This window comes from Panthera pardus, unplaced genomic scaffold, assembly GCF_024362965.1.
Source record: "Panthera pardus isolate Hobbes unplaced genomic scaffold, ASM2436296v1 HiC_scaffold_10, whole genome shotgun sequence".
NCBI classification, from domain to species: domain Eukaryota; kingdom Metazoa; phylum Chordata; class Mammalia; order Carnivora; family Felidae; genus Panthera; species Panthera pardus.
In genome coordinates this window covers 67,037,922-67,052,178 of record NW_026526655.1, presented here as the reverse complement: position 1 = coordinate 67,052,178, position 14,257 = coordinate 67,037,922, and the positions used below count along the sequence as shown (strand labels likewise).

The 14,257-nt window shown below is 34.7% G+C and overlaps 1 protein-coding gene across 1 annotated transcript in view; it reads right to left on the bottom strand.

Annotated features, from left to right (window-relative positions):
- The window catches only part of SCN3A (sodium voltage-gated channel alpha subunit 3), a 114,683-nt gene extending 110,304 nt beyond the window's left edge, over nucleotides 1-4,379 (bottom strand). The window contains exon 1 of the mRNA XM_019458056.2: nucleotides 4,130-4,379. The gene's annotated coding sequence lies outside the window, so the exon portion shown is untranslated. The remainder of the gene's footprint in view (nucleotides 1-4,129) is intronic.
- Between the last annotated feature and the right edge of the window lie 9,878 nt (nucleotides 4,380-14,257).

Here is a 14,257-nt window from a genome sequence, read left to right as displayed (position 1 = left end):
TTTTGAAGAATTCTTCTACTGTGGCTAATTATATGTCTGGATATAGATTCGAGTTTTAGGTACCCAAAGAGTTGATACTTGTCAGGCAGTTCATAGAACAAAGCATGTCTTTGCATAATAGGAGAGCCACATTTTCTTTATTACCATATTATCAAGTAAAATTAACACTAGTCTGCTCTGAAATAGGTATCTACACTCGTTATATCCCATTAAAAGGTACCACAGAGTGAAAACTATCATCAGGTAAAACTGAACTAAAAAGTAGCTTCCTAATCAAAGATAAATATATGACCTTGCAACACAAGCAACAATACAACTGGATTTTATCCTTCCCAAATTTTATAATCACCTCAAACAAGAGTCTACCTCAAGAAGTAATAGTTCAGATACCAGGTTCTATGGTGAATTGCCATTAAAGTTGCTTATGGGGTAAAATTCAAGTGGAAGCAAAGATAATTTAGAATTGAAATTAATCAAAATTTAAAACAGATCCTAAAAGTGCAGAAGTGTACTGTTAATATTAAATTATACTTCAGGGGCAGGTAGGTGATTAATCTTCATAGTTTTGGAAACTTGTAAATCAACCATGAATATTAAGATAGAATGAATAATATGTTTTTAGATGACAAACAAAATACTAATTCCCAACCTTCAGTGAGTTCACAATGTTCCTATACATGAATGATAATGAGAAAAAGTAATCTGTACAGCCACTCATGCAAAGAAATTTGACTGTCTAGCCACATGTTCATTCTTTAATGGAAAAGAAAGCATTTATCTTCATATTCTTTTACTTATGACTGCTTTCAGCTAATTTCAACCCTAAATATAAGGAATCACAAAAGCTGGAGTTACCTAGTTTCAAGGAAGATGGACTACCAACAAATTCCAAGCACAGCACTGTGTAACTGAAAAACCTTCCCCTCGTATCTTTAAGCCTCCCGAACTTCTCACATCTGCCCAGTCATTAGCCCATTAAGTCATCTTGGCTGCCATGAAGATGAAAATGACAGTGCAGTTACTTGAGTCAGTTTAAAGAGGCCCAGGGGTGGTTGAAGGGCAGGATTAGGAGGCCTGGGGTGCTGAAAGCACATCCCAGCCGTAGCTCCCTAAGATCCCAGTAGCTGATCTTGACGAGCTGTCAAGAGCACAAAACTGCACGTAGAGAAAACTTTTGGAGGGAAGTAGGGATTTTGCAGTATGCCTACAATTTCATCAGGCACAATTTGCCTCTCCACCTTTTATTGTATCATTAATAAGATTTAAGCAGTAGAGCTTTGTGAGTTGATCACAAAGCCAACATCTATGGTCGTTTCTGGGATTTAGACTTTGTTATTTGATGGCTATAGTACAAGTTATTTGGTATTTAAATGTTCTTGGTGAAACCTAAATTTTCTTTGTGAATCTTTATAGAGGTCTTTTGTCTGATAAGTATATCTGTTAATGCGCCAGTGAAATAAAGCCCCTTGGCCCTATTGTGTTAAAAAGAAGAAAGTCTTTAAAGTAGAGTCCATGATAATATATCATTGTACAAAAGAATGGTCTTCTAGAAGGTATTATGAGAGTTCTTTAAACTCCCAGGAAATGCCCCGGATGTTAGCACTAATCAATATTATTACAAAGAGCACATTTGTTGTTGTTGTTGTTGTCGTTGTTGTTGTTTCAGCAAGGGCACTCTTCTAGGATGAGAATTATCACTTTTAACTACAAAATTTCTTGGCGGTTTCATTCAGTTCTTCCTGTTGTGGTGGAAGACATTATATCACCATCACTATTAATGGGGAACAGGGGAAGAGGGAAGGGTAGGCATTCAATCATGTCCCAGGATATATAATAAGCACTGAACAGACGTTATTTATTTACACAATCCTGCAGCATAGACATCATTCCTATTTTATAGATGATGTAAGAGAGGCTTATAAAGTTTAAATACTTTGTCATTTAACAGTGGAACTAGGATTCAGTCCGCCAGCCCTTGCTCTTCCCCACTTCTCCATATTGCTTCCTAGTCATTTCCACCACAGAAGGAAGTGACCAAGGACCTTTAAAACATCTCTATTCCTCTATTTTTCTATCTCCAGGTTTAATGCACCATTAGTGGTAATATACAACTCAGTAAGAGTTGAGGATGTATCATATTACAGTTAAGCTGAGAAATAAATTGGCAAAAATCCAGATAAATAAAAAGTGTCCTCATATATTTTTGATTCTAATAACCCTCCAGGCAAGGAAAATGCACGTCAGTGATACATGGTGTCTTTTCTCAGGTGATAAAGCTCATTATTTGTAGCAGAACTTGAATCAAAAACTAAGACTTCCAGCTCAGTGCTCAACCTGTTTATCTCTACTACATGATAAATTACATAAATTACATAAATTATTCTTGACCTTACAAATGAAGTCACTATTAGATTCTTCTAAAGAATAAGATACCCAAACTTATTTGATGTATCGTTTAATCAAAACAGGTTTTATTTTTAAAAATTTTCAAAGAACAAATTTTGTGAAGAACTCTGTGTATGTTTGCTCTTCACATGGTGACTACATATATAGACAAATAACTAAGAAATTATTACAACTACACTGAAAAAAATTGCTTGTATTGAGGGCTGAAGTATAAGCATCCATTCATAAATGTAAAACAGTTCAATCAAGACCAGCTCCTGTGTTCACGTAAAACAAAGTTACTCATATTCAGTCACCTGTAGAGAAGCATGGAATATACAATACACCGAAGCCAATTAGCATCCATTTCTGGGAACCCTTTTCCAAGAAACAGTTTTCTTCATATCCTATGGTAGGAGTTCTTCTGATATACACAAGACTCAGGGCTTTTCTCTAAGGCAACCACTATTTTATGTTTTTAGGGGGAGTATTATTGTTTGTTACTCAGTGTAAAGTGTTAAGTGAGAAATCAGTATTTGCCCATATCATTAGAAATTACAATTGCTTTTAAATACTCAATGTCTATTTTTAGGCCATTTTGACCAGTACTAACTGGAAACCCAGGTTAAAATCAAAGGTCTTTATTTCACATAGGGCACACACTACTTGGAATGTTGCGGTGAAATCTTGGCATGCAAATTCCTACAAGCACTTATGCCTTTATCTTTGTTCTCATATGCTACATTACACCACCTGTTGTATTAAAAAAAAACAACTTTATGATATTTAAAACACTTCTTTCAATTAATGACTATAGATTTTGTGCCAATAACTTCTTCTTCTAAGGATGTGATTGCTAACTAAATGAAGTATTTGTGGTTATGCTATAAAATATTATAAAGAAAACTACATAAATATATATATAATAAACTAAATAATTATTCCTTTTGGCTCAAGTGGCTCTCTCTGATATTTAATAATCATAATAACCAGTTATTAAATCTATAGAGAAAAAAAATAAACAGAAATATATCAAGCTTATAAGAGAATTCATCCAGAAAATATAATAGCCTTTTTTAAGTCAATAAATTAAAAATTAAATATTTAATATAAAAATGAACATATTAAAATATAAAAGAAATAACATATTATGGAACATATAGGGGTGATTTTATTATTAAAAGGTTAAATCTCTTTTTAATGGTTAGTATTTATTATCTTCTTCCCTCCCTGAAAATAGATTATTACACCTCTATATTGTTATTGCTCCCTATACACATGGCCCCTCCAAAGCTGTTAAATAAAAGACTACAGCACAAGGACGATAGTTCCAATTTCACTATAGATTTATGTTTAAGAAATACTGGACACACTGGAATACTGAACACACTGGACATTTAAATAAACGATGTACAGCCACAAAAACCATTAGGTTAGCTTTGTGCAATAAAAAATAATTTTCTTTGAATACAATGAATCATAACCATCTGCATGTTTCAAAAACACGAGATCAGTAATGCCTAGTCTCTACCATAAGTCACCATTTCTAGACAGAGGCTCTATTTCCTTTGAGAGATAAAGGAATAGTAAGCAGTTTACACATCAAATGATGACTTTGGTTGCTGTAATTTACATTAAAACAGCATTAGGTTAAAAATAGCAGCATGAAGATGATTTTAAAAAAGAGAAATGATCTGGTGGCTAGATTCTATGGTGCAGATAATTAAATGTTTTGCCAGCTTACCTGATAAAACAGAGCCTCACAGATCACAGCATAACAAAGCCCCGCATCCAAGATGGTTAGAGTATAAGGTGCCTTCCTCTGCAGTTGTTCAGATTTTTGGCCACAGAGGTCTACAAATTAATTACAATGGTTTTTTTTCTTTGCTTTCTCTGTGGACAAGAAAACAAAGAGACCTTTCCAGAATCCTCTCTGCTTATGCCTCCGCTTCCTGTTCTGAGATTCACTCTATGGTACCCAACATATATCAGAAAACAGCTTTGAGGGGGGGAAGAAAAAAAAAAAAAAAAAAAGGCTGACAGCACTCAACATGGTACCGCCATCTACTGGCAGACACACAAAATTGAGCAAAAGGAAAAACATCCTCATTCTTTATCATCAGGTAAAACAGAACATCTCTCCTGCATAAGAGTATGTACAGAGATTCTTTCCCATACTCATTTATTTATTTGCACCTCACCAATATTTTTTCTAAATTTTCTAAATTTACAAACTTTATTCACTCATAAACTAGTACAATTAAAATAAAACCTACAAATTTCTTTTTGAAAATTTGGATTTTTAGATTACCTTACACCCTGCATGTGGAGTTTTGCAAAAATCTCTCTTGTGGTCTGTGCTGGTCTTCTGAAAACTTTTTCTTCTCACAGGCTGGATTATTTTCCAAGTGAGTAACCAGACTCCTTAAAGAACAGTGTATACACATTTATGGATAGACTTTTGTGTTGCTCTTGGTAAGACATTTACAAAGAATTAATATCTGAATGTGGAAAAGTATCCTAAACTTTATTGAGGTCTAGATAACTTAGATCTGTGGATTATTTTTGTGTGTGTATATGATGTGAGGAACAATTAATCTTATATGAGATATTTCAAATCAATGGTTATGTATTATTATATCTATGTCTTTAAAGTACTTGAGAAAACATTTTTTATAAGAACATTGAAGCACGCAATATATAAGCAAAATGAAAATGACTTCATTTATTTATTTATTTGTTTTGAGAAACAGTGGGGGAGGGACAGAGAGAGAAAAAGAGAGAGAAAATTCCAATCAGGCTCCGCACTGTCGGCGCAGAACCCAACATGGGGCTCACACCCAGGAACTGTGAGATTATGATCCGAGCCTAAACTGAGAGCTAGATGCTTAACCATCTGAGCCACCCAGGCGCCACCAAATGAAAATGACTTTTAACAGTTTATTAAAGGAGATTTCTCAACTCCTAATCAAAATGCTATTCGTTTTATTTGACATTTGATATTTACCTTAGAGCAAACAACTATGATTTTATGAGTTTATCACTAATTAAAATATATTCATATTGACAGAGCACCTTAATATATGTTAGTGCTAGTTTAGCTTTGAAAAGACAAAGATAAAAACATACAGTGCCTGCCATCAAGGAACTTACATATAATGAAGAGAGACAAATATAGCACGTACCATATTTTCAAGGCATGTGCTCAAGGAATGATATTTACTTAGTTTTTCATTCCAGACCCCATTTTGCCTAATGGCAGAAAATAAATTTAGTCAGTTAGAGGTAGACTGAGTCACTTGAGGCTTTCCCCAATGCTTTCAAGTTTATACTAAGCCAATATACATTTTTCCTCTTTCATCTTCTCACACAGGGTTGATTTAAGTCTAAGAATGCTTATATGTGTGGAGAAAGCAGAGTATGATCCCCAGCCTCCCACTTTTCTATGTGGGCATCCAGTGAGGTGTAGAATCCTTGGTACCAATGAGGTGATGATCGTTGGACACCAAAATCCCTCCACACAGACATCTACCAACATGCCCACATTCCCCTTTGGTCCCAGAAATGCATCCATCCAATTTTGCATGGCAACATCCCCTCTTAGTAAACATTACTTACCTTAGGTTTGTCAGCTCTTCCTCTCATGTGACTTTTGTTCCTGTCCTTGGGGAAGGAAGGCAGAAACACAAGTAGCAGGTTTCCAGGGCCACGCTGGGCTGTAATTGGTTGATATAAGTTCCACATCTGAGGCACCCCACACCTCCATCTCTGTTCTACTGTTCCATCTCATGGGGCGTGAGGTGCTCTGTGGGCTTCAGACAGGTGAGGCACAGTCTCTGCTACATTAGAATATTTCAACGTCTCATCTCTTTAATATGTTACCTAGTTCTGGGTGAACAAGCTATGCAGGGGCCACATCAGAGACCCCCTTCATTTGGGTTCCTTTGCTTCTTCACAAACTTCCTTTCTGGCCTCCAAAGAGTTTTGCTTCCGTGCCAGTAGTAAACTGGATCCACAAGTTTTACTCTCAAATCTTCATGTCTTTTACCTAATGCATTATCTGTCTAGGGCTGCTGTAACAAAATACCACTCTGAGTGGCTCACACCAATGGAAATTCATTGTCTCACAGTTCTAGAGGTTAAAAGTCCTAAAACAAGGTGTCAGCAGGCCCATGCTCCTTCTGAAGCCTGTAGGGGAAGGATGCTTTGTTATCTCTTCCAGCTGCTGGTAGTCCAGACATTTCTGGGCTTGTGGCAGCATAACTGCAGTCTCTATTTCCATCTTTCCATGGCATTCTCCTTGCATCTCTTGCCATAATCTTTCCTCTGTGCATGCTTGTCTCTGTGTCCAAATTTCACCTTTTTATAAGGACACCACTCATTTTGGATTAGAGTCCACCCTAATGATTTTACGTTGACTTGATTATCTCTGTTAAATCCCATTTCCAAAAGGGTATATTCTAAGGTATGGGGATTAGGATTTCAATATACCTTTTTTTTTTTGTTTGAGAATGGAGAGACACAATTCAACTTATAACACTTAAGACTGAAACTTTTAAATTTAAAATACAAGAACTTGATGATCTTTTATCTGTTTCCCATGACAATTCCACTTAGGAAATAATGGCTTTGATATCTGGCCAGAATTTAGGGGGAGTAGTAGGGGGTGGGGGAGAACTTCAGGTAATTGTGTAGCAATTCATTAGTAATAGCAACAAAAACAAAAACCAACGTTTATTGAGTATTATGTGTCAGATATGTTCTAAGTACTTTGAGTATATTCACTTAACTCTCACCCATAGGAAATATTATACACATTTAACAGATGAAACAAATATGGAGGGAAGTAAAACTACATCAATTAGTACTTCATATATCATATTACTACACATATGACACCAATATGTACCAAGTCCTGAAGAAGCATAAAGGAAATGAGTTTTATTTATTTATTTTTTATTTTTCTTTAAATTGATTTATTTTTTTTTTCAACTTTTTTTTTTTTTTTTTTTGGGGGGGGGACAGAGAGAGACAGAGCATGAACGGGGGAGGGGCAGAGAGAGAGGGAGACACAGAATCGGAAACAGGCTCCAGGCTCCGAGCCATCAGCCCAGAGCCTGACGCGGGGCTCGAACTCACAGACCGCGAGATCGTGACCTGGCTGAAGTCGGACGCTTAACCGACTGTGCCACCCAGGCGCCCCGGAAATGAGTTTTATTAATTTAGACCACTACTACTCACACATTTAATGGAAACTCATGATATTTTACTATTTCATTGTATAAGTTTTCTGTCATGAAACATTTCTATTCTAGGAACTTGTACCTTTTTTTCTCTAGTCACAGCCAGATTATCCTTGTTCACCACTACTTTACTAAATGTTCATTAACTCTGCTAGTACCTAGCACCCTATACTAATTTCTCTACTAGTTATAATACTTAAAAGCATATTCATTCTGATGCCCAATTTTGGGCATATACCCAAAAGAGCATATCCATATACTCAAGACTTTCCTGATAGTGTTTTCTGGTGGTTCTTGTAGGCATATGCGTGTGTGTGTGTGTGTGTGTGTGAGCATGAATAATCTATTGAATTATTCCAGGGACAATGAGATGGAATTACCATAGGATGGCATTTTGAGGAAGAAAAAGAAAATGCAGCTCTATAACAAATTTAATAGAATTATAACAAATTTAATAGAACTGTTATAGATGTGTAACTATAAATGTAATAGATGTGTAACTATAAATGTAATAGAATTGTGTAACTATAATAAACATCAATACAAATTAAAAATATAATTTAATAGTATTCACATGTTATTATGGTAATATTAGTCTCATCTGATTTATATATTCATTGCTAATATTTTTAATTGCTTCACCAGATCTGCCAATGATTAACAATTATTCTGAGTATCCAAACCTAATTTAGAATTCCCTTTAAAGGTTTTCTAGGTATCTCCCTCTCATTTCCATTTCCACCTTACATTTTGGAACGGTGGTTCCCTAAGTCTAGTCCAAATGTAAAAATAGTATAAATGTAAATATGAAGAATCAAGACAATGTATGAAACTAAGATAAGTATATACATACTATAATTCATATCCTGGAGAAATAAAAATATATATTATCTATGAAGTGGGAATGGGATATCTTGGAGGGATAATAAAGGTTAATAAAGAGCTTCCATAAATTGTATATACCATAGATAAAGCAAGAAAAAATCAGTAGTTTGAAAGAAAAATATCAAACACATCTTTTAGAAAGTTGAGCTAAACACAAGGATATTAAAATATGATAGAAAAAAAAGAGAGCATCAATTCCCACAATAAAAAAGAAAAAAAAAATAGATGCATTATAGGGAAATTTTCCAGAAATGAAAAGGATCACCAAGCATTCACTTGATCAAAAGGAACACACATTGAGATGCAGTATAAAATTTCAAAATATCAAAAATAATAAAACAAGAATAAGATCACCATCAGACTTACCAATAACAATAAATGATAGTAGGAAACAAGGAAGGGTATCAAAAGTTGCAGAGAACACTGTTTTATAGTTTTGTTCCCAACCAAGATGGCAAATCAAATCTTGCATGAGAACCAAATAAAGGTATTTCACATAATCTAACCAATAAAATTTTAGCTTCTCTATATGCTTTTTTGAAAAGTCATTTGAGAATATCCTCCAGCCCTCCCTCCCAAAAAAAGGAAAGGGAGAAGGAAGGAAGGAAGGAAGGAAGGAAGGAAGGAAGGAAGGAAGGAAGGAAGGGGAAGGGAGGGAAGGAAGAGAGAGAGAGAGAAAGAGAGAGAGGAAGAAAAGAAAAGAAAAAAGAAAAGAAAAAGAAGAGAAAAGAAAAAGAAAAAGGAAAAGGAAAAGAAAAAGGAGAAGGAAAAGAAAAAGAAAAAGAAAACCAAGAAAGACATAGCATCCAGAAAACACTCACATTCATCTATGAATCTGCTTAGTGAGGAGTAACATCCTATCCTAGAATAGAATTTTTGTGGAGGCTGAAAATAGAATCAGTCCACATTGTAAGATGGAAACAAAGGATATCCACAAAGGAAATCTGATGTAAGTATCAAACATAAATGGAATAATTAATTCCTTTTTGTTTCCTGTTGATATGATGCATTAATTCATTTTTGAATGTTGAACCAATCTAGGCCATATTTTAATAACTAGTTTGAACAAGATAAGAAAAACAAATGATAATTCTTGTGCCAATATACCTTACAGCAAAAAGAAAAGTAAATAAATGTCAGTAAAGAGATCTTTACTCTTTTTTTGCTAAAGAAGTTATTTTATGTGGGCAGAATTTAGCATTTTAAATACAAAAGAGAAAGAAGGGAAGTGACCAGAAGGCTGATATAACTTATTATGATTCTAACATCACTGTGGCTTTTATGCTTTCCTTCTGCCGATGGAATGACCAGTGATTTTCAGGTCTTCAGGAAGTGATCCTGAGGTTTATGTAAAATAGTTATTGGTTACACGTGTAGGACTTCTGGAACCTTAGTAGTATTTGACAAAACTTTGTAAACATATCCTGCATAAATCATAGAAATTCAGAGTAGAATAGAGCTAATAGCCTTCAGTTAGATCTTTCGAATTGGTCTCTTTATTCCTTCAGCCTCTGGTTCCTCGAGATCTTCAAAAACTTTGTGGGTAGAGCTCTGACCCTAATGGCTCTGTTTCAATTTCATAAGCTTTCATAGCCAAAAAAAAAAAGGCTTCTTTATAACATCTATAAACTTTTTATAAAATTCCCAGACCCAGGCCTCATTTTCCTGTTTCCTAGACCATTATTTCCAAAACAGTGTTTAGAGGAACACTATTGTCCTGTTGGACCAGTGACACATGATTACATACCTACCAGAATGATTAAATTTAAAAGGCTAGTAATATTAAGTATTGGTGAGGATCTAGAGCTATAGCAACTCTCATATACCACTCATAAGAATGTAAATTAGTACAATCACTTTGAAAAACATCTTGGTACTGTCAACTAAAGCTGAACCTAAATTTAGTCTGGAAGCCAATGAGTTCTATTCTTAGGTATATACTTGACAGAAATGTGTGCATATATGCAAGAATGTATAATACAAGAGTACAGCACTATTGAGAATCACTCATAAGAAATAAGAACCCAACATCCTTCCACAGGAGAATGGATAAAATAATTATTATATATTCTTAGTTCATGATATTGTACATGGATGAAAATGAAGGAACTAAAACTACTTCTGGAAACATGATGAATTTCACAAATATAACACTGAGCAGAAAGAAGGCAGACACACATAAATAAGACATTGTGGGTCTTCTTATTAAATTTAAAAACAGGAATAATGAATTCTAATATTAGAAGTTAGGGGCGCCTGGGTGGCTCAGTCGGTTAAGCGTCCGACTTCGGCTCAGGTCATGATCTCGCAGTCCGCGAGTTCGAGCCCCGCGTCGGGCTCTGTGCTGACAGCTCAGAGCCTGGAGCCTGCTTCAGATTCTGTGTCTCCCTCTCTCTCTGACCCTCCCACGTTCACGCTCTGTCTCTCTCTGTCTCAGAAATAAATAAAACGTTAAAAAAAAAAAAAAAAGAAGTTAGAATAGTGAATTCTCTTGAGATAAGGTAGACTTTGGCAAGGATTGGTTCACATTGGGGATGATCTGGGGGCTGCTATAATCTTATTTCTTCACCTAGGCGGAGATAACACAGGGATTCACTTCATGATCATTAATTGATTCAAACATTTATGTTTGGGACACTTTTTTATATGTGGGTTAGACTGAATTTTTTTTAAAAATGCACATTAAGGGTTTAACAGTTGTCACTTCTCATGGGAGAAAGGGAATGATGAAATGTATGGAAATTTCAGGATTTTCTCTGTATATTTCTGTTCTGTTTGAAACTTGTGCAATTATATGTGTGTGTTTATTACTAGTGTAATTTAAAAACATTTAAAAAATTAAAAAGGAGTGTGTGGGACCCTCAGTAGTTTGAGCAGCCGACTCTTGGTTTCAGCTCAGGTCATGATTCCAAGGTCCATGGGATCCAGCCCTGCATTGGGCTCCTTGCTGAGTACAGAGCCTGCTTAAGATTCTCTCTCTCACTTCCTCCACCCCTCTTGCCCACTCTCTCTCTAAAATTAAAAAAAAAAAAATTAAGACATTAAATATATACCTTCATGCCATTTACACTTACTATCTCTCAGTTGTTCCCTTTTGAGTCTAGAATGGATCCCTTCTTCTGTTTGAAGAGCTCCTACGGTCTGTTTTCTTCTAAAAGGCCTCATTCATGCTCATATTCAGATTTAGTGCTTCTGCCTTTAGTCACCCTGGTAGCAAAGCTACCTACCACTTTGCTTGCATTTATTTTTATTATTATCAATTTAAGTAAACATAATTCACATTATGTTCTCTGTGCCTTTACACCTATATAGTCCATTTTAGATCTTAATCTCCTGCTGGTAAATACTGACACTAACTCATGTTTGCCCAGTGTTTCACGTAAAAGGTGTTGTAAATTACAAAAAGGAATAATGGTCTTCTTCTGATAAAAGATAAAATGCAGTACTTTTACATGCATTACATCTTTTTCCTTTATAATATCTCCAAAAGTTGAAAAGTATAGATATTTTTCACATTTTTAAGGTGATAAAAATTGGTACAGAAAAGCAAAATTACATAGTGTTAAGAATTGGTCTAACAAACAGGATAATTGTCAATTTAAAGTCTACTCAGTAGGCAAAGTGATTTTATATCAAGGACTCAAATATCTCAGATATAATAAGTGTCAAATATTATCTATTAGGTGTGCTTTGATTCAGTAATATTAAAATATTTTACCCTTATATAAAAGAATAATTCAGTAAAAATACTCTACTTTCAAGTGGTTTCCAATAGATTCCTCTCCATGTTGTTACTATACGACTATGTAATTGCAATTTTCTGAAGGTACGTTGGCCACTATACCTTTTTAGTTGCTATTCCCTTGGTTTGAAATTTCTTTCATTGCCCTTATCATCCCCATTTCCCTCCAGTACCTGGTCACTGCTATTTATTCCTAAAGACTCAGGATAATAAACTTGATATCCTGTCCTTCTCTCCCCATAAGTGGTTTACAAATCCTCATCTACATTCCCCAGAGTATATAGGTAGCACTCTTTTATTTGTTTTTTTTATCATATTGTATAGTAGTATTTTTCATACTGCATTATAAATATTGGCTTGTCTGTCTCCAACCATCCTATCCAACACTCTCCTATACAAGTCTGAGTTCCTTGAGAGCGAGTATTATACCTTTATATTTCCTTTTCTTTATTAATACAATGCCTGGCACATAGTAGGTGCTCAATAAATATCTGTTATGCATAGGATGGTATTGTGTGACTATAGATTCCTTGGTGTATTATTTACCTCTTGCATTTAGAAAGCCAGTAATGAAGAAAGCCTTGTCATTTAATACCAGAGTTAGAACAAGATTTTACTCTGTTTTTAAAAGGTAGGCAAATTTATTCCACCTCACCAATAGTGTGACAACTGTGGTAACTTATACCTAAGTGCAAAGTATCAACTTACCTATAACTTTTCAATATTACCTTTCATGCTAATTGGAAGTAAGAATATGTCATCCATTCAAATGACTAAATATTCTTAGATGCTTGAAAATCCCCTTTGTTTACCATGGATTTCATTATGACATAAGACAGATGTGAAGCAGATAAGGCCAGGAATTGGACATACACTTTTCTGCTTCTCTCAGGAAAGATCACTGGATAATCTGTTTACCCATATGCGCACATACTCTCCACTCTAGGGCTTTGTGACTAAGCAACAGGCTTTTTTTTTTTTTTCCTACACAAACTTTGTTAGTGTGACACTGTCAGGGTGTCAGATCAGCTAAGCCAAAGGGAAAAATAGTGTTGTTTTTTCCATGAGCTCTTAGCATCTAGTGCTAATTATAAGCAAGCACTTAGAAAATTCACTTATACAATTAGAAGTGAATAATTATACTCGTTCTGTCTTCTAAAAGTTGATGCATACAAGTAACTATGTCCAAATCTATACATGATTAAGTCAATATGAGAATAATTAAATTGTTAATTTAATATGCTCTCTTTTATTTTTTGACAATATTTATTTGACCTTACATTACATTTTTACTTTTTGTTTAACATTTTTCAACTTTACCACAATAAAATAGGAAACCCTACTTACATATATATCCTCTGCCTAGAGAGTGTACTCTTTGAAAAACTTTATTTTATGTAAGATGTATTTTTATTTACATTATCAATTTTAAAAGAGGAATTTCACCAAAAAAATTCCTCAGAGTTTGTATGTTCTCTTTATTGGTAATCAAAGGAATTATTTTTTAAACACTTTAAGCACAATTGAAATTATATATTCATATTTCAGAAAATTACTCTAGGTTTACAAAGGTAAATAGACTAATGCAATTTTCCAATGTGCTATGTGCAGGGACACTGGTTGTTAAGAAAACATGAATATAGGGGGTTAGTTGGACGAATTAGGAGATGCTAATGAGGAGAAAGCTAGAAAAGGAACAAGGCACAGCATTTTATTAAGGCACTCCATCTAATAGACAGAGGCCAAGAGGAAAGGCAGAGAGAATCATAGAATGTTACTGTTGTAAACCTGAGAAGGAGAATGGTATGCATAAATTGATGGAAGTGGAGACGGACAAAAGAATTTGAATTTAAAAGGTATTATCGAGTTTATGTTGTGTATATGATTTTCAATCTATGTTCATGTGTGCGAAAAATATTACAGATAGTAATTTCAACTTCAGTGATTACTAGGGCACCTTCACCCATCATATCAAAGTTCCAGAGTCTTTCATAGGACAGAG